The sequence below is a fragment of the Cetorhinus maximus genome, chromosome 18 (assembly GCF_964194155.1).
Source record: "Cetorhinus maximus chromosome 18, sCetMax3.hap1.1, whole genome shotgun sequence".
In the NCBI taxonomy this organism is placed as follows: domain Eukaryota; kingdom Metazoa; phylum Chordata; class Chondrichthyes; order Lamniformes; family Cetorhinidae; genus Cetorhinus; species Cetorhinus maximus.
In genome coordinates this window covers 69,587,910-69,607,799 of record NC_135896.1, presented here as the reverse complement: position 1 = coordinate 69,607,799, position 19,890 = coordinate 69,587,910, and positions in this window count along the sequence as shown.

Here is a 19,890-nt window from a genome sequence, read left to right as displayed (position 1 = left end):
CCCAGTTACGTTTTCCTCCAAATCATTTATGTATACTACAAACAGCAAAGGTCCCAGCACTGATCCCTGCGGAACACCACTAGTCACAGCTCTCCATTCAGAAAAGCACCCTTCCACTGCTACCCTCTGTCTTCTATGACCAAGCCAATTCTGTATCCATCTTGCCAGCTCACCTCTGATCCCGTGCGACTTTACCTTCTGTACCAGTCTGCCATGAGGGACCTTGTCAAAGGCCTTACTGAAATTCATGTATATAACATCCACTGCCCTTCCATCATCGACCATCTTTGTCACTTCCTCGAAAAACTCGATCAAGTTCGTGAGACACGACCTCCCCTTCACAAAACTATGCTGCCTCTCACTAATATGCCCATTTGCTTCCAAATGGTAGTAAATCCTGTCACAGAGAATCTTCTCCAATAATTTCCCCACCACTGACATAAGGCTCACCGGCCTGTAATTTCCTGGATTATCCCTCCTACCCTTCTTAAACAATGGAACGATATTGGCCATTCTCCAGTCGTCTGGGACTTCACCCAGTGCCAGTGAGGATACAAAGATTTCTGTCAAGGCCCCAGCAATCTCCTCCCTTGCCTCCCTCAGTACTCTGGGGTAGATCTCAACTGGCCCTAGGGACTTATCCACCTTAATATTCTTCAAGCCACCTAACACCTCTTTTTTGATCTCAACATGATCCAGGCTATCTACGCACTCTACCCTAGACAAATCGACCGCTAAGTCCTTCTCTTTGGTGAATACTGATGAGAAGTACTCATTTAGTATCTCTCCCATTTCTTCAGGCTCCACACACAGATTCCCATCTCTGTCCCTGAGTGGGCCCACCCTTTCCCTGGCTACCCTCTTGCTTTTTACATATGTATAAAAGGCCTTGGGACTTTCCTTAATCCTGGTTGCCAATGACTTTTCATGACCCCTTTTAGCCCTCCTGACTCCTTGCTTAAGTTTCTTCCTACTTTCTTTATATTCTCCACGGGCTTCATCTGTTCCCAGCCTTCTAGCCATTACGAATGCTTCCCTGTTCTTTTTGACTAACCTCACAATATCCTTTGTTATCCAAGGTTCCTGAAACTTGCCATACTTATCCTTCATCCTAGCAGGAATTCTTATCAACTGACGTTTGAAAGCCCCCCACATGTCAGTTGTTGATTTGCCCTCAAACATCCGCCTCCAGTGTAGATTCCTCAGTTCCTGCCTAATAATGTTATGATTAGCATTCCCCCAGTTAAGCATCTTAACCCGAGGACTCCTGTTATCCTTATCCACCAGTCCCTTGAAACTTACTGAATTATGGTCACTTTTCCCGAAATGCTCCCCTACAATCAGGGAGTTTATTGACAATAGTGAACAGTATGTATAAGTGATTAACACCCATACCCAGGCTATGCAACCAATGCCATTCATGACCTTAGGACGGTTGTGCTCGGCCCCGACATCATACTGGGCCTCGAGGTGGTGCAGGTGTGCAGTGGCCTTCCGTCTGAGCGTACCCCTGTTCAGACAGAATTCCACATTGGCCCCAAACCCTCCCTCGGGACCCGGTGCCCTGCAACCTGAGTCGGCTTGTGGTGGGGTGGTGGGGGGATGGGGTGGCGGGATGTGGTGTCTACATGAGTCACCTAGCATCCAATTCTGGCGGGGTGGCTATCTTGTTGGCCCCACATTTTCAGCTGGAGATCTTGGGGGTCAAGGAGCAGGTTCCAGGCCGGTTGCTGCATCTTACTGTGTGCCTAGGGGGCACGGCGCTTCACTGTGTGAATGTGTACGCTCCCCTGGGCGCGCAGCAACAAGCGAGCTTCTTTGAGGAAGTGTCCACTCATCTCAGCTCCATCAACGCGGGCGAGTGCATTGTTCTCGGTGGGGATTTCAACTGCATCCTCGAGGCCTGGGACCATCACGGTACCCAGCACCGCTCGCTAGATGTGAGTAAGTTGCGGGACCCGGTCAGGTCCTTCGACTTGGTGGACGTCTGGCAACATCTCCATCCTGACTCCAGCATTTTCACTTTCGTGTCACTTGGAGTCGGAGCGTCCAGACTCGACCGTCTTTACATTTCCAAGGAGTTATTTTCTTGCGTTCTGTCAGATTCTGTGCAGCAGGTGCCATGCTGGGACCACCGTCTGGTATGGGCGGAGCTCATTCTGTTCTGTGCTGGGACGGGGTCCGTGTACTGGCACTTTAACAACCTGCTGCTGGAGGATGAGCGGTTCCTGGACTCTTTCCGTCATTTCTGAGCTGGCTTGAGAAGGAAGCGGGGAGGCTTCCCCTCCTTGAGGCTATGTTGGTACATGAGCAAGCTTCACATCCGCGTCTTCTGTCAGGAGTACGCGAGGTGGTTGACAAAGAGGTGGAAATCCAGGGTCAAGGAGTTGGAGAAGGAGGTGCTCGACTTGGAGGCACATCTCCGTCAGCCTGATGCAGACCTGGCCCTGCGGCTGGCGTACGAAGAGAAGCAGCAGGACCTACAACTGCCACTGCCTCCCAAGCCGGGTTGGTGACATTGCTACCCATCCTGCGGCCAGAGCAGGGGTAGAGCACATTCCGGCGGGCCTCCAAGGCACCCAGCAGCCGCTCAAGGGACCTGTTGTTGAAGTGGGGGACTGCAGCCTTTTTTCCTTTGCTGACCATGTCTCCCAGGCTGCGGTGGTGAGTTGGTGGCGATGAGTGCTTTGCTGGCGGCTGCCTTTTAAAGATGCCAGCCGGCGTGATGCAACAGCGGGGTGATGGTGAGGAGGCGAATGAGAGCCCACCCGCCAGGGAAAACAGTGTGTTTCACAGGAGTGAATATATAATGAGACGGGCTCGGGAAGATATGGCGTGAAAACCCACCATTTTCATTGGCAGGTAGGACTCCATTTTACTCGCCCGCTTCCACACTAAGTGCAACTCTGGGGAAATTCCACCTAATGTCTTGGTGATGATCTGGAAATGTAGCTCAATGTCAGTCAATGCCAAACTGAGTTTGTGCAGACACCCAGAAAGGGAGATGAGATTAAAGACTAAACTTGGACTGGGGCTTTGGTCTTAGCAATTTAAGCTGCGGGAACATTTTGTTCATTCACAACTTGATATCAGATAGGTAGTTGGGCAGCATACAGAGAGTCATGGAATAAATGATTATAGTGAAGGAGTAAAACTAAAAGCTGATCCCACACTTAATGATAATGTTACGACGCAACATAAAGTTGGAATATAGGAGGGGCTAGGGTTGAAACCATGGGAAAAAGTGAAGGCAATCAGTATTGAGTGTTAACTGTTGAATAGATTGGTAGCATCTTTGCCTCTGAAGATGCCTCTGAGTCACAAGGCTTGAGCACAAAACTCTGCTGATGCTGCACTATCAGAGGTGCCGTTGTTGGGATGAGATGTGTAACTGATTCTCCGTCTCTCTACTTGAATGCATGGAAAAGATTTCTTGCATTATTTTGAAGAAGTGCAGGGTGCCTGGTGTCCTGGCTAATATTTCTCCCCCAGTCAACATCACAAAAAACATTATCTGGTCATTATCACGTTTCTTATGTTGCAACAGTATGTCATGCCCAGTACAGGCATGAAGATATTGCAAGTTTTAAAGCTGTATCTTTTTTTAAAAAATGACTCAACAGTTTTTTAAATGGCTGACAACATATCATGTGACTGGCAATATGGGCTCCAGATAGCACATGAAACTCACCCAAATCCTCATTAAAATATGAACAATTCCAAGTTCCTTTTGTGGAGGATGAACTGTAAACATAACAGCTGCTTTGGTCTTCCTGCCTCATCATTGACAAAAGAAACGTCAACACAATGGGTGTTAGATAAATATGAAATGAGTCTCACCAACTTTTCATTGTGTTATGGTGTATCAGCCCAACCACTATCTCATTTGGGAAAGATCTTTGAACTTGTACAGACCACATGGTTAAGGCAGCCATGTTTGTACCTGCTTCTAAAAAGTTACAGCAGAAGCAATTCTGATCAGAGAAACACCATGAGAGATTCCATCTGAAAGACCATCTGAAAAGCTATCAAACCAACTGCAAGGCAACATAGCCAATGTGAAACCTTGAGAGGTACAGGAATTGCCCCCTAACCTGTTCCACCTTCAAGTTCACCTGAGAGTTGACCTGGCGATTCAACTACAAGAAACCTTGCAGCTTTCTGGGAATCCTGTGCTTTTACCTGACCTCCACTCCAGCTACAGCATTAATTCAGGCCTGCCACAGAAGAGAGTAAAATAATTTAAACTTCTAATTGCAATTTTTTTTTGTCATCTATATCCTTTGTGAGAGACGTCAGGTTAAAACCTCGGGCAAGAGTGTGATAATAAATAATCATCTTTAAATTCACAAAAGCTTGCGACTGAAAATTACTTAAATTGGGGTAAATCACCAAGGGTAAGAAAATACACACACCTCATTTTTTTAAAAACTTTGAGCATAGCCAACAATAAAACACAAATTCTGTCTGTGCCAAATAATTCCACTTCAACAGTACCTCATTTGGTGTCAAGTGCTTTGAGACGTCCAGGCGTTATGCAAGTATAAATGCAAGTTTTTCTTTCAGAGAAGTGTATAGAATCATTGAGTCATTTACGGTACAGAACATAAGAATGTAAGAAATAGGAACAAGAGTAGGCTATTTGGACCCTCAAGCCTGCTCTGCAACTTAATTAGGTCATGGCTGATCTTCTAACTCAACACCATTTTCCCGCGCTTTCCCATATCCAAGAATCGTCACTTTGCTGTAGCGGAGAGGCTTGCATGTCCCAATGAACCCGAGAGTGATGCCGTCAGGAACTCATGCTCCTGGTAGGGTCTCCCATGGCAATAATGGGAGGGGGACAGGGGAGGGGGTAAAAGAGGAGGAGGCATTGCATTATTAGTTAAGGAGTCAGTTACTGCAGTAAGGAGAGATGATATATTGGAGAGGGCATCGAATGATGCTTTGTGGGTACAGCTTAGGAATAAAAAAGGGGCAGCCACATTGTTAGGTGTTTATTATAGACCCCCAGATAGCGGGAAATTGAGGAGCAAATACGTGCACAATTTGTAGAGGTGTGTAAAAACAATAACAATAGGGTAATTATATTAGGTGATTTCAACTTTCCCAACATTAATTGGGATAGACATAGTGTTAAGGGCTCGGATGGAGTGGATTTCTTGAAATGTGTACAGGAGAACTTTTTAGGTTAATATGTAGAAGGTCCAACAAGGGACGGCGCAGTGCTGCTGGTAGGTCTAGCATTAGGTATTCTGGGGACTGAAGGACAGGTGGCTGAGGTGGTGGTGGGGGAGCATTTTAGTGATAGTGACCACAACATGGTACAGTTTAAGTTTGTTATGGACAAAGAAATAGACAAGTTGCAAAAAAATGTTTTGGATTGGGGGAGAGTGGATTTTAGTAAAATAAGGCAGGATCTGGCCACGGTAGACTGGGAACAGCTACTTGTGGGGAAATCTACAAAGGAGCAGTGGGGGGTGTTCAAAAAGGAAATGGGGAGGGTACAGGCTCAACATGTCCCCTCTAGGGTGATACGAAGGAGTAACAAGCCCAGAGAACCATGGATGGCCAGAGATATTCAGGTTACGATGAGAAGGAAAAGAGAGGCTTTTAGCAGGTACAAGGGAAGCAAATCAGCGGAGGCATTAGTGGAGTTTAAACAGTGCAGAGTGGAGCTTAAGAAAGCAATTAGGAGAGCAAAGAGGGGATATGAGAAATCTCTGCCTGGTAAAAGTAGGGAAAATCCCAAGATATTCTGTAAGTATATCAATGGGAAGAGGACAACCAGAAAAAGAGTAGGGCCCATAAGGGACCAAGTGGGCAATCTATGGGTGGAGCCAGATGACATCGGTAGAGTGTTGAATGAATACCAAACATCCGTCTTCACCCGAGAGAATGAGGATGAAGGTATCGAACTCGATGAGAGAGATTGCGAGGTTCTTAAGCAAATTGATATAGGGAGTGTCAAGGTATTGGAGGTGTTGTCAGGCTTAAAAGTGGACAAATCTCCAGGTCCAGATGATTTGTATCCCAGACTGCTGAGGGAGGCAATGGAGGAGATCGCAGGGGCTCTGACTCAAATTTTTAATTCCTCTCTGGCCACGGGGGAGGTGCCAGAGGACTGGAGAACAGCTAATGTGGTTCTGCTATTTAAGAAGGGTTGCAGAGATAAGCCAGGGAACTACAGGCCAGTGAGTCTCACATCAGTGGTAGGGAAACTATTGGAGAAAATTCTGAAGAAGAGAATCTATCTCCACTTGGAGAGGCGAGGTTTGATCAGGCATAGTCAGCATAGTTTTGTCAGAGGGAGGTCATGCCTAACAAATTTGATTGAATTTTTTGAGGAGGTGATCAGGTGTGTAAATGAGAGTAGTGCAGTTGATGTAGTTCAAAAGGATTTCAGCAAAGCCTTGGACAAGGCCCCACATGGGAGACTTATAAAGAAGGCAAATGCACATGGGATACAGGGTAATTTGATAAGGTGGATTCAAAATTGGCTTAGTTGTAGGAGACAGAGGGTGATGACAGAAGGCTGCTTTAGTGACTGGAAGCCAGTGTCCAGTGGCGTACCACAGGGATCTATGCTGGGTCCCCTATTATTTGTCATTTATATAAACGACATAGATGACTATGTGGGGGGTAGGATTAGTAAGTTTGCGGATGACACAAAGATTGACCGGTTGATTAACAGTAAGGTTGAGTGTCTTGGGCTACAGGAAGATATAGATGGGATGGTCAAATGGGCAGATAAGTGGCAGATGGAATTTAACCCTAAAAAGTGTGAGGTGATACACTTTGGAAGGAGTAATTTGACAAGGCAGTATTCAATGAATGGCATGACACTAGGAAGTTCTGAGGAACAAAGGGACCTTGGCGTGTGTGTCCATAGATCTCTGAAGGTGGAGGGGCATGTTAGTGGGATGGTGAAAAAGGCATGTGGGATACTTGCCTTTATCAATGGAGGCAAAGATTACAAAAGTAGGGAGTTCATGTTGGAGTTGTATAGAACCTTGGTGAGGCCACAGCTGGAGTACTGTGTGCAGTTCTGGTGGCCACATTATAGGAAGGATGTGATTGCACTGGAGGGGGTGTGGAGGAGATTCACCAGGATGTTGCCTGGGATGAAACATTTTAAGTTATGAAGAGAGGTTGGATAGACTTGGGTTGTTTTCATTGGAGCAGAGAAGACTGAGGGGCAACCTGATCGAGGTGTACAAGATTATGAGGGGCATGGACAGGGTGGATAGGGAGCAGCTGTTCCCCTTGGTTGAAGGGTCAGTCACAAGGGGACATAAGTTCAAGGTGAGGGGCAGGAGGTTTAGGGGGGATGAGAGGAAAAGCTTTTTTACCCAGAGGGTGGTGACGGTCTGGAATGCGCTGCCTGGGAGGATGGTGGAGGCGGGTTGCCTCACATCTTTTAAAAAGTACCTGGATGAGCACTTGGCACGTCATAACATTCATGGCTATGGGCCAAGAGCTGGTAAATGGGATTAGGTAGGTAGGTCAGGTGTTTCTCACATGTTGGTGCAGAGCCGATGGGCCGAAGGGCCTCTTCTGCACTGTGTGATTCTGTTGGAGTGGGGTCGGGAGCTTGAGCAGGTCGGTAGCCAGGAACAGGCTAGCAGCAGGGTTGGGATTTGGAAACAAGCTGGTAGGAGGATCAGGCTGGGGTTGGGAGCCGGACACACTGAAGCTGGTGAAACATGTTGGGAGGAGGGCTGAGCAGGGGTCCTGGAGAAACACGTGTGGAGGGAGGGCTGAGCAGGGGTCCTGGAGAAACACGTGTGGAGGGAGGGCTGAGCAGGGGTCCTGGAGAAACAATTAGAGGGGAGGGCTAAGCACAGGTCCTTGTAAAACAAGAGGGGTGCTGTGGGGCTAGGGCTGAGCATAGGCCCTGGCGGAACATGTGGGGACATGGGCTGAGCAGGGGCCCTGGAGAAACAGTCAGGGGTGGAGAGCTAAGCAGGGGCCAATATGGTGCTGAGAAAGTAAGGCAATAAAATACCCTCCTCCTCTCAAGTTTGTCAGACAGATGCAGAATTGTATTGTCTGGAGTCATCGCGAGGTAAATTTCTATCCCTCTGATTCTATTTTCTTTTCTTCCGTCAACTTGCACACCAGCGAGTGAGAAAGAATTTGAAATATGGCGCCCCCATGTGAAAAGGTTGGACAAGCCTGCTCTAGAGAATACTGGCCCAGTCTCATCAATCTCTCCTCAAAGGACAGTCCCGCCATCCCAGGGATCAGCCTTGTGAACCTTTGTTGCACTCCCTCTCCGGCAAGTATATCCTCCCTTAGGTAAGGAGACCAAAAATGTACACAATACTCCAGGTGCAATCTCACCAAGGCTCTCAATTCTCGATCAGTCTTCGGATATTACCCCCAGTCCCATGTACTCTAATTTTGTTTACTAACCTCTTGTGTAGAGCCTTATCAAAAGCCTTCTGAAAATCCAAAAACACTACATCCACTGGTTTCCCCTTATCTATTCTGTTAGTTACATCCTCAAAAGACTCCCAACAGATTTGTCACAGAATCACAGAATTGCACAGTGCAGAAGAGGCCCTTCGGCCCATCGAGTCTGTACTGACGCGTGAGAAACACCTGACCCACCTACCTAATCCCATTTACCAGCACTTGGCCCATATCCTTGAATGTTATGACATTCCAAGTGCTCATCCAGGTACTTTTTAAAGGATGTGAGGCAACCCACCTCCACCACCCTCCCAGGCAGTGCATTCCAGACCGTCACCACCCTCTGGGTAAAAAAGTTTTTCCTCACATCCCCCCCTAAAACCTCCTGCCCCTCACCTTGAACTTATGTGCCCTCGTGACTGACCCTTCAACTAAGGGGAACAGCTGCTCCCTATCCACCCTGTCCATGCCCCTCATAATCCTGTACACCTCGATCAGGTCGCCCCTCAGTCTTCTCTTCTGCAATGAAAACAACCCAAGTCTATCCAACCTCTCTTTAGAACTTAAATGTTTCATCCCAGGCAACATCCTGGTGAATGCTCTCTGCACCCCCTCCAGTGCAATCACATCCTTCCTTTAATGTGGCGACCAGAACTGCACACAGTACTCCAGCTGTGGCCTCACCAAGGTTCTATACAACTCCAATATGACCTCCCTACTTTTGTAATCTATGCCTCGATTGATACAGGCAAGTGTCCCATATGCCTTTTTCACCACCCCACTAACATGCTGCAGAGATCAATGGACACACACGCCAATGTCCCTTTGTTGCTCAGACCTTCCTAGTGTCATACCATTCATTGAATACTTCCTTGTCAAATTACTCCTTCCAAAGTGTATCATCTCACACTTTTCAGGGTTAAATTCCATCTGCCACTTATCTGCCCATTTGACCATCCCGTCTATATCTTCCTGTAGCCCAAGACACTCAACCTCACTGTTAACCACCCGGCCAATCATGTCAAACATGATTTCCTTTTCATAATTCCATATTGACTCTTGCCCAATCCGCGCATTATTTCCTCAGTGTTCAGATGTCACATCCTCAGTAATAGATTTTAACTTTTTCCGTGCAACTGATGTCAAGCTAACAGGTCTGTAGTCCCCATTTTCTATCTTTCCTAGGTTATATTTGCTACCTTCCAATGAGCAAGAACCATTCCAGAATCTATAGAATTTTGAAAGATGATCACCAATGCATCCATTATCTCAACAGCCACCTTTTTAACCACTCTGGGATGTAGATCATCAGATGCAGGGGATTTATAAATTTTCAGTCTCATTAATTTATCCAGTATGTTATGAAGCTCAAACTTACGTTGATGTTGAGCTCAGAGTTTGGGAACTTCAACTCCTGAGGAGCCTCAGAACTTCTAGCAAAAGCGCAGACCTGGACCAGGCTGCACATGCACAGATTGGCACTTTTATGTTCTTTGGGGCCCAGTGCACTTGTGCCTAGAAAAACGGTGCGAAAACCCAGGTCAGGTGACTGGATGCAGAATGACTTAGCCAGCAAGTGTCCCAGACAGGGGACAAGGGAGAGGTCCCAAAAGGGAATTGTAGGTGTGGAACAAAGACAAAGGACAGAAACAGGTCCCAGTTGTTAGTAAGAAGAAAGGAGCAGAGAAATGGGCTCCAAATAGAGAAAGGGATATGGGGAGCAGACTTTAAGTGAAGTGGGCTCGGGAGAAGCCCTGAAGATCCAACCCAATTGTTATGACTGATGCAGTTGGTAAAGCTGAGTTATTAAAAAAATTCCAGAAGGAAACTTTAAACAACTATCATAACCTATAGTTTTAAGTGTTATGTTTGAGATGCAGCTCTAAATTCAGGAATCAGACCACCCGTTCTCGAGAGGTTTTATATTAAACTAGATGAAACATTTTATTAAGTTACAATACATTGAACACAGATACATGGCAACAAAGTACTACTATCATAACTTTTAACAAATTTCCAAACTAATCTCCAGTAAGGCAACAGCAACCCATAGACTTAACCAAAAACCAGGCAAAGCATTTTCACCTTACGAATTTAAAATTACATTCTTTTCACTTTGGTTCCTGTGGAGGCTTATCAGTTTGATTTGGAAGCTGTTGGAGTTCAGTTGGTTTGATCTCACATTGCCTCCATGTTGGTGACCCCATGCTGCGTTGTTGATGTTCTGCTTGGCGTGGCCGAAAAGCTCAAGTTGTGCTTGTGAGTTGATATCTGAGTATACGTGGGAATCCAGGGGAATGGAATCTTGGAAGGTGAGATTCAAACCTGCGAGGTAGGCCGTCATTGAAGCTGTCCAAATTGGGGTGGCTTTTGGAGAGAATTCCAAAGTGAGGTGAAGATTGGAAATCTTCAGGAATGAGATGAAGTTTCAGTGAGATTGGTTGAGTCAAAGTGTTACTGATGTCTGGGTGGATTGTTGAGAAATCCGTGGAATCTGTTTTGGTCACATTTGGCATTCATTATCCAGTGTGGTGTGTTTGACCACAATTTTCCTGTTAATTCACATGTGCCTCATATTAACCCTGCATGTTAGAATATAAGTATATTGTACATTGTTTTATCTTTTTGACCTTGTATAGTAAACTTTGATTTTGTTTGTTCAAAACCCATGGAATCTGGTGGCAAGGGCCTTGAATTTCAAACTTTGTCTACTTTAAGCAAAACATTCCCGGTCCCTAAACGGATTGAAATAGAGGCTGTTTATGTAAGTTATTTTGGTATTTGTGGGTAATAGGTATGAGTTTAGTTTTAAAGTTGGTTTGATTTGTGTGTTAAGAGAAGGTCAGGTTGAGTTTTAGTTTCACTTTAAAAGGTTCTTGCAATTCTAATGAGAGTTTTATGACTGTAAGCTAAATTAAGCAAACAAGAGAAGATAAACAGGGCTGTCACCTAGCAACAGGGGTCCAGAGAGGCTGGTACCTCCCACAGGTACACACAGAAAGAACTAGAAAAGCAATTTGATTTGGAAGCTGTTGGGGTTCAGTTGGTTTGAAGACAGCTGTCAAACAGAAGCCACCTAGAAGGGACAGATAGCCAGTCCCAAGCTAAAATTAGTGAAAAGTAGCTGCCAGAGAGAGGCTAGAGCAAAAGGGACAGGTAGCAAGTCCCAAGCTAAAGAAAAGGCCCCAAAATCCTGGGAGTGGAACAGGAGAAAGTCCCAAGCAGACAGTAAAAGGAAGGACAAGAACCTGGAAAAGACCCTGTTAAATGAAGTTAAGAGTGAGGGGCAGAGAGAAAGGCTCCAATCGTCAGATTTAAAGAGACAAAAGCTGCAGAAAGCAGGTTTAAAGTGAGAACGCCTTGCAAGAGGCATGAAAGTCCAAAGAGACGGCTGAAGGTCTGTAACTCTTTGCTATGGGCATGTGAAGCAGTGGTATACTGTTGAAGGCTGAGTTGGTGAGAGAGAGTTTGTGGAAGAAAGCTTGCATGCATGTGGTGACCCAGGGAAGAGGAACATCGGAAGGAGAGTTCAAAACCCTGGAGGTGAACCCTTGTGGGTTCTGTCTGAGAGAAAGCGTTGGTTTGGTAGAAGATTCCAAAGCAAGTTCTTGGAGAGCAGAGATTGGAAACCCTCATGTGAAAGATGGAGTTCAGTTAGACTGGTTGGTTCATAGTGGGACAAGCGTCTGGGGCAAGCTGATTAAAGATCCATAGTATCTGATTGAGGTGGCATCTGTCACTTGGTTTCAGTGTGTGGTGTGTCTGATCACAGGGTGCCAATTGGTTTACATGGACTGTGTACTTACTGTGAACATTAGAGTATACAATAGCTTTTGTAACTTGTGTTATCCTTACAAATATGTATATATCTGTAAAGGTATAGTTGTGGGTGAAGGAATATTGTAACATAGTTCAGCTTTTCTTGTTTAATAAATGTTTTACTCCTTTGTTAAAAGCTCAGCAGCTGACTCCTGTGACTCTGTTCAGTAGCTACCCTCCACGTATCTGAACAAACAAATAAAAGTTAGGACCTATCGAGCTTGGTTCCACCCTGGGATCAGGACAACCTCAGCTGGGGATCATAACAGTACCAACAACTTGTGGTCAGGCCAAGGATCGTAACAAGTATTTTTTTGTATTAATACTAACTTCTTTTAGTTCCTCGTTCCCACTAGTCCCTTGGTTTTCTAGTATTTCTGGGAGGTTTTTCGTATTTTCCTCCATGAAGACAAACACAAAGGGTCCAATCTTCCATTCTGAAGTCTAAGTCTGGTAGTGGATGTGGAAGTGGAAGTGATTCCCACTGGGCGGTGCGACAGCTAAACACAGGAGATCTTGCACTATTCAGTTCATTACTTATGCATTCGTGAGCAGCTCAGCGAATCTTATGGTGGGGGGCAGGCAGGAAGTCATCGTCTCCGCCATTACCTCAGAGGGCCAAAGGTCTGGGTGCCATATTTAAATGGCACCTGGACAACCATTCACTCACTACAGGCCGGGAGGTCTGGATTGTGCATCAATAAGAATGTCACGGAGAAGAAGCAACCTTTGGCCCCACAGTTCAGCGATGCCTCTCTGGAGATTCTCCTCCAGGTCATTCAAGAAAGGCGGGAGGAGCAGTTTCCCTAGGCTGGCAGCAGGAGGCCTTCCTGTTTGACCATGGCAGCCTGACGGGAGGTCACAGGGGTGCTTAGCACTGGTGGGGCCCAAAAAAGAACCTAACAGCAGTGCCACAAGAGACTAAATGAATTGCTGCACTCCACCAAGGTAAATGCACTGTCTAATCACTGTAAACTAACACTCTCATAAGGACCTCATAAGGACATCAGGCAGTCTAATGGTTCGACTGCACAGGGATGCCACACATGACCAGTAGATGGGACCTCAGCACTGAAGGTATGCCAGCCACTTTAAGCTCTCAATCTCATATCAGTTGCAAGACAAGAAGCTTCTTAATCAGCGGTTGGCTGTGGCTCTTCAGCATCGTGTGCAGAAGCCCCAGCTGCCCCTTTTTCCTGTGAGTGCTGTTCCTTCCTCTGTATAGCCAGGCACCTCTGTCGCTCTCTTCTCCTTTGTCTCTACTCTCTGTATGCCACGAGGCACATTACGCTCCATGCTCCTGATGTTGTACTCCTGCAGGATGAAAGAGAGAGATACGTGGGTTAGCTTGGGTATACTAAGAGCTTCTCTTTGTTAATCCTGAAGGCCCCTTGCATCCCAGTGAGTGCTGGCTGCCACTTGGATGGCCAATGTGTAGTGCACTGCATGGCTGCCCAAACCCCATCCACCTCCGCCCCATTCCACCTGACCGATTGGCGGCAGCTTTGCCCATTGGACTGCATGCTGTGCTCTCAGCTCAGGCATAGGCATTCTCCTAACCCTCACTGCAAGGCTGCACTGTTAGCTTGAACCATGGGGGAGACTGGTCCAAACCAAGTTGATGGCATTGCAAGGGACTGTGAGCACCTGCAGCAGTGACTGCTCCATGGCCAACTTTAACAAGGAGATTATACAGTGTGTCCAATCATCCAACTGTTCTCTAGTCCACTAAAACACTCATTATTTTGCAGTCTGTGCCCGAGGGGTGAAAAGCTCTGTGCACTTGGTGGCACTTTCATGCCTCTGTGTTGCTTGAGTGGGCAGATAAGCTATAGATTTGACTCCACACATGTCAATGTGGCTGCACCTGAACCGTCTCAGCTGCAGAGGAATCGTCACTTTATACAAGGCTTCCCTGATACATGGCCACTTCCCTCTCCCATCTCTACTCCGCATGTGCTTGTGCGCTACCTTCAAACACTGGGCAGCCCTTGCCGCCCCCTCCCCCCACCCCCTCCCCCCACCCCAAGTCACCTGAACCGCAGGGCAGCCTTTGTCTCACCCCCCCCACCAAGTTGCCTAAACATTGAAAACCAACAGGCAACTCTCGTAAGTGCTGCGCAATGTGCACTCACCTCTGAGTTCCCCTCACAGTGCAGTCTGCCAAGTGCATGCCTTATAAATGTTGTTGTGAAACACGTGGGTGGATGATCCAACATGGAGAGATGATTCCAGCAGGCTGGCCTTATAATGATATGCAGATGTATCACAATAAGGGTCCCAATGGCGGGAAACGCGGCCTGCCATCAACCCAGTGAGTGGATGATCACAAACTGGTTTCACGACATCATGAAACCGATTTCTGGCCGCCTCACCATATTGTCCACTCACTCGATACCAGTGGACATGGAAAATTCCGCCCCAAGAGTCGGACTTAAACCCTGAATCTTGTGACTCAAACTAGCTACAAACTGAGCTACAGCTGACCCAGGTAGTTTACTCTTTTTACTCTTAACTGAACCCATTAAACTAAATTAACAAAAATCAGGGATAAACTAAGAAGCAGCCTCTTTAAGGGATACTGCAAAAATAGAGACAAACCTTAAAGGAAACTTACAAAATTCAAAACAAAACATGATTAAGGGAGTCAATAAAGCACCCCAGTCCCCATGGTGCCCACTGGACACGGAAGGCCTCGATTGTGCCTGCGGACACCGCATATTCCCTTTCCAGGGACACCTGACTGCAAATGTAGCCACGAAGAGGGGCAGACAGTCAGGATGTACGACCCCCTCTGTCGCCCACTGCCTGGACCTGTTGATGGCCAACTTAGCTGGGAATTTTCCCTTTTTATTCTTCTGATTAAACCAATTAAACTAAATTAACATAATGAGGGACAAATTAAAAAGCAGCCCCTTAAAGGAATACTGCAAAAAGAAAAACTCATCTTAAAAGAAACTTACAAACATTAAAATAAAACGTGATTAAAGGAGTCAATAAAGCGCTCTGGACCCCATGGTGCCCACCAGGAATGGAAGGCCTCAACAGTGCCGGCAGACACTGCGTGCTCCCTCTCCAGGGACACCCAGCCATGAACGTAGCCGCGGAAGAGGGGCAGACAGCTCAGATGGACAACCCCCTCGGTCACCCGCTGCCTGGACCTGTTGATGGCCAACTTGGCCGGGAGTGTTCCCTTTTTATACATACCAAATGGAGTACTTAGCTTGTTAACTAATAATTACCATTTAAACTCCTTGAGAGTTAATTGTTTCCATCCCCAACATCAGGCTCGTTCTTTTCTCCTCTGCCACTCTCACACTGCTCGATCTAATGTTCGCTCTTTAATCCTTCTCAGGCTCGCTCTTTCATCCTCTTGCCTCTCTCAGACTCCTCCCTCTCAGACTTGTTCTTTTATCACCTTGCCACTCTTGCACTGAATCACAGAATCTTTACAGTGCATAAGGAGGCCATTCCGCCCTTCGAGTCTGCACTGACTCTCTGAAGGAGCATTCTACCTAGTCCCACTCCCCTAACTTATCCCCATAACTTTGCACATTTTTTCTTTTCAGATAGCAATCCAATTCCCTTTTGAATCCCTCCATCGAACCTGCCTCCACCTCCCTTTCAGGAAGTTTGTTCCAAACTCCAACCATCTTCTGGGTGAAAAAAAATTTCCTCACATCACTATAACTCCTTTTGCCAAGTATTTAGAAACTGTGCCCTCTAGTTCTTGATGCTTTCTTGAAGGAGAACAGTTTCTCAATATTTACCCTGTCCATGCCCTTCAGGATCTTGAATACCCCCATCAAGTCTCCTCTCAGCCTTATTTTCTCTAAGGAAAATAGTCCCAACCTCTCCAATCTATCCTCATAGCTACAGTTCTTTCACCCTAGAATCATTCTTGTGAATCTCCTCTGTACTCTCTCCAATGCCTTCACATCCTTCCTCAAGTACAGTGCTCAGGACAGGACGCAGTACTCCAGATGAGGCCTAACTAGTGTCTTATACAAATTCAACATGACCTCCTTACTCTTGTTCTCAATGCCCTTATTAATAAAACTTAGGATACCATATGCTTTATCAACTGCTCTCTCACCATGCCCCGCCATCTTCAATGACCTATGTATGTATATTCCGAGGTCCCTCTGTTCCTGCACCTCCTTTAGAGGCTCTCCCTTTATTTTATACTGTCTCTCCATATTCTTCCTGCCAAAATGAATCACCTCACTCCTCTGCATTGAACTTCAACTGCCACTTGTCTTCCCAATCCACCAACATGTCTATGTCCTTTTGAGGTTCAAGGCTAACAGTATTACAGTTGACAATATTTCCAATCTTTGTATCACCTGCAAATGTTGAAATCATGCCCTGCACATCACAGTTTAGGTCATTAATATACATCAGGAAGAGCAAGGGTCCCAACACTAAGCCCTGAGGAACTCCACTACAAACCTTCCTCCAATCTGAAAAACAACCATTTATCACTACTCTCTGTTTCCCGTCACTCAGCCAATTCTTATCTTAGTGCCTACTTTCCCATGAACGAGAATTTTGCTCACAAGTCTATTGTGTGGCACTGTATCAAATGCCTTTTGAAAATCCACATGCATCACACACTTATCAACCTTCTCTGTTACCTCCTCAAAAACTTCAGCAACTTAGTTAAACATGATTTTCTCTCAATAAATCCATGCTGACTTTCCTTAATTATCCTGCATTTGTGCAAGTGACTATTGATTTTGCCCTGAACTATAGTTATCAGAAGTTTCATAGAAACATAGAAACTAGGAGCAGGAGTAGGCCATTCGGCCTTTCGAGCCTGCTCCGCCATTCATAATGATCATGGCTGATCATCCAACTCAATAGCCTGCTCCCACTTTCTCCCCATACCCTTTGATCCCTTTCACCCCAAGAGCTATATCCTTCTTGAAAACATACAATGTTTTGGTCTCAACTACTTTCTGTGGCAAAGGCTCACCGCTTTCTGGGTGAAGAAATATCTCCTCATCTCAGTCCTAAATGGTCTACCCCATATCTTCAGACTGTGACCCCTGGTCCTGGACTCCCCCACCATCAGGAACATCCTTCCTGCATCTACCCTGTCTAGTCCTGTTAGAATTTTATAGGTTTCTATGAGATCCCCCCTCATTCTTCTGAACTCCAGCGAATATAATCCTAATCAACTCAATCTCTCCTCATATGTCGGTCCCACCATCCCAGGAATCAGTCAGGTAAACCTTCACTGCACTCCCTCTATAGCAAGTACATCCTTCCTCAGATAAGGAGACCAAAACTGCACACAATATTCCAGATGTGGTCTCACCAAGGCGCTGTACAATTGCAGCAAGACATCCCTGTTCCTGTACTCGAATCCTCTGGCTATGAAGGCCAACATACCTTTGCCTTCTTTACCGCCTGCTGCACCTGCATGCTTACCTTCAGCGATTGGTGTACAAGGACACCCAGGTCTCGTTGCACATTCCCCTCTCTCAATTTATAGCCATTCAGATAATAATCTGCCTTCCTGCTTTTGCTACCAAAATGGATAACTTCACATTTATCCACATTATACTGCATCTGCCCACTCAGCTTGTCCAAATCACACTGAAGCATCTCTGCATCCTCCTCACAGCTCACCCTCCCACCCAGCTTTGTGTCATCTGCAAATTTGGAGATTTGGAGATATTACATTTAATTCCCTCATCTAAATCATTAATATATATTGTGAATAACTGGGGTCCCAGCGCCGATCCCTGCAGTACCCCCTAGTCACTGCCTGCCATTCGGAAAAAGACCCGTTTATTTCCTGCTCTTTGTTTCCTGTCTGCCAACCAGTTTTCTATCCATCTCAATACACTACCCCCAATCCCATGCGCTTTAATTTTACATGCCAATCTCTTATGTGGGACTTTGGCAAAAGCCTTCTGAAAGTCCAAATAAACCATATCCACTGGCTCCCCCTCATCAACTCTACAAGTTACATCCTCGAAAAATTCCAGTAGATTTGTCAAACATGATTTCCCTTTCATAAATCCATGCTGACTCTGTCCGATTCTGCCACTGTTTTCCACATGCTCAGCTATTAAATCTTTTATAATGGACTCTAGAATTTTCCCCACTACTGACGTCAGGCTGATTGTCTATAATTTCCTGTTTTTTCTCTGCCTCCCTTTTTAAATAGTGGGGTTACATTAGCTACCCTCCAATCTGTAGGAACTGTTCCAGAGTCTACAGAATCTCGGAAGATGACCACCAATGCATCCATTATTTCTAGGGCCACTTCCTTAAGTACTCTGGGATGTAGATTATCAGGCCCCGGGGATTTATCGGCCTTCAATCCCATCAATTTACCCAACGCCATTTCCCTACTAATACTGATTTCTTTCAGTTCCTCCCTCTCACTAAATCCTGTGTTCCCCAACATTTCTGGTATATAACTTGTCCTCCTTTGTGAAGACAGAACCAAAATATGTACTTAGTTGGTCAGCCATTTCTTTGTTCCCCATTATAAATTCCCCTGTTTCTGACTGTAAGGGACCTACATTTGTCTTCACCAATCTTTTTCTCTTCACATACCTATAGAAACTTATACAGTCAGTTTTTATGTTCCCTGCAAGCTTACTCTTGTACTCTATTTTCCCCTTCTTAAACAATCCCTTGGTCCTCCTTTGCTGAATTCTAAACTGCTCCCAATCCTCAGGTCTGTTGTTTTTTCTGGCCAATTTGTGTGCCTCTTGCTTGCATCTAATACTATCTCTAATTTCCCTTGTAAGCCATGGTTTGGCCACCTTTCCTGTTTTACTTCTGCGTCAGACAGGAATAAACAATTATTGCAGTTCACCCATGTGCTCTTTGAATGTTTGCCATTGCCTATCCACCGTCATCCCTTTAAGTGACGTTTCCCAATCCATCATAGCCAACTCGTGCCTCATACATTCTAGTTTCCTTTATTAAGATTCAGGACCCAAGTCTCAGAATCAATTACGTCACTCTCCATTTTGATGAAGAATTCTATCATATTATGGTCGCTCATCCCCAACTAGATTGGCAATTTTTCCTTTCTCATTACACACTACCCAGTCGAGGATGGCCTGTTCTCTCGTTGGTTCCTCAATGTATTGGTCCAGAAAAACATCCCGTATACACTCCAGGAATTCCACCTCTATGGTATTATTACTAATTTGATTTGGCATATTAAAGTCACCCATAATTACAGATGTTCCTTTATTACATGTGTCTCTAATTTCCTGTTTAATGCCATTCCCAACATCAATACTACAGTTAGGGGGTCTATATACAACCCCCAGTAACTTTTTTTGCCTCTTAGTGTTTCTCAGCTCTACCCATACAGATTCCACATCGTCGGAGCTAATATCTTTCCTCACAATTGCGTTAATTTCCTCTTTAACCAGCAATGCAACTCCACCACTTTTTCCTTTTTGTCTGTCCTTCCTAAATACTGAATACCCCTGGATGTTCAGTTCCCATCCCTGGTCACCCTGCAGCCACATCTCTGTAATCCTGATGATATCATACCTGTTTACATCTATTTGCGTGGTTAATTCATCCACTTTATTGTGAATGCTCCTCGCGTTAAGGCACAAAGCCTTAAGGCTTGTCTTTTTAACATTCCTTGTCCCGTTCCCACTATTT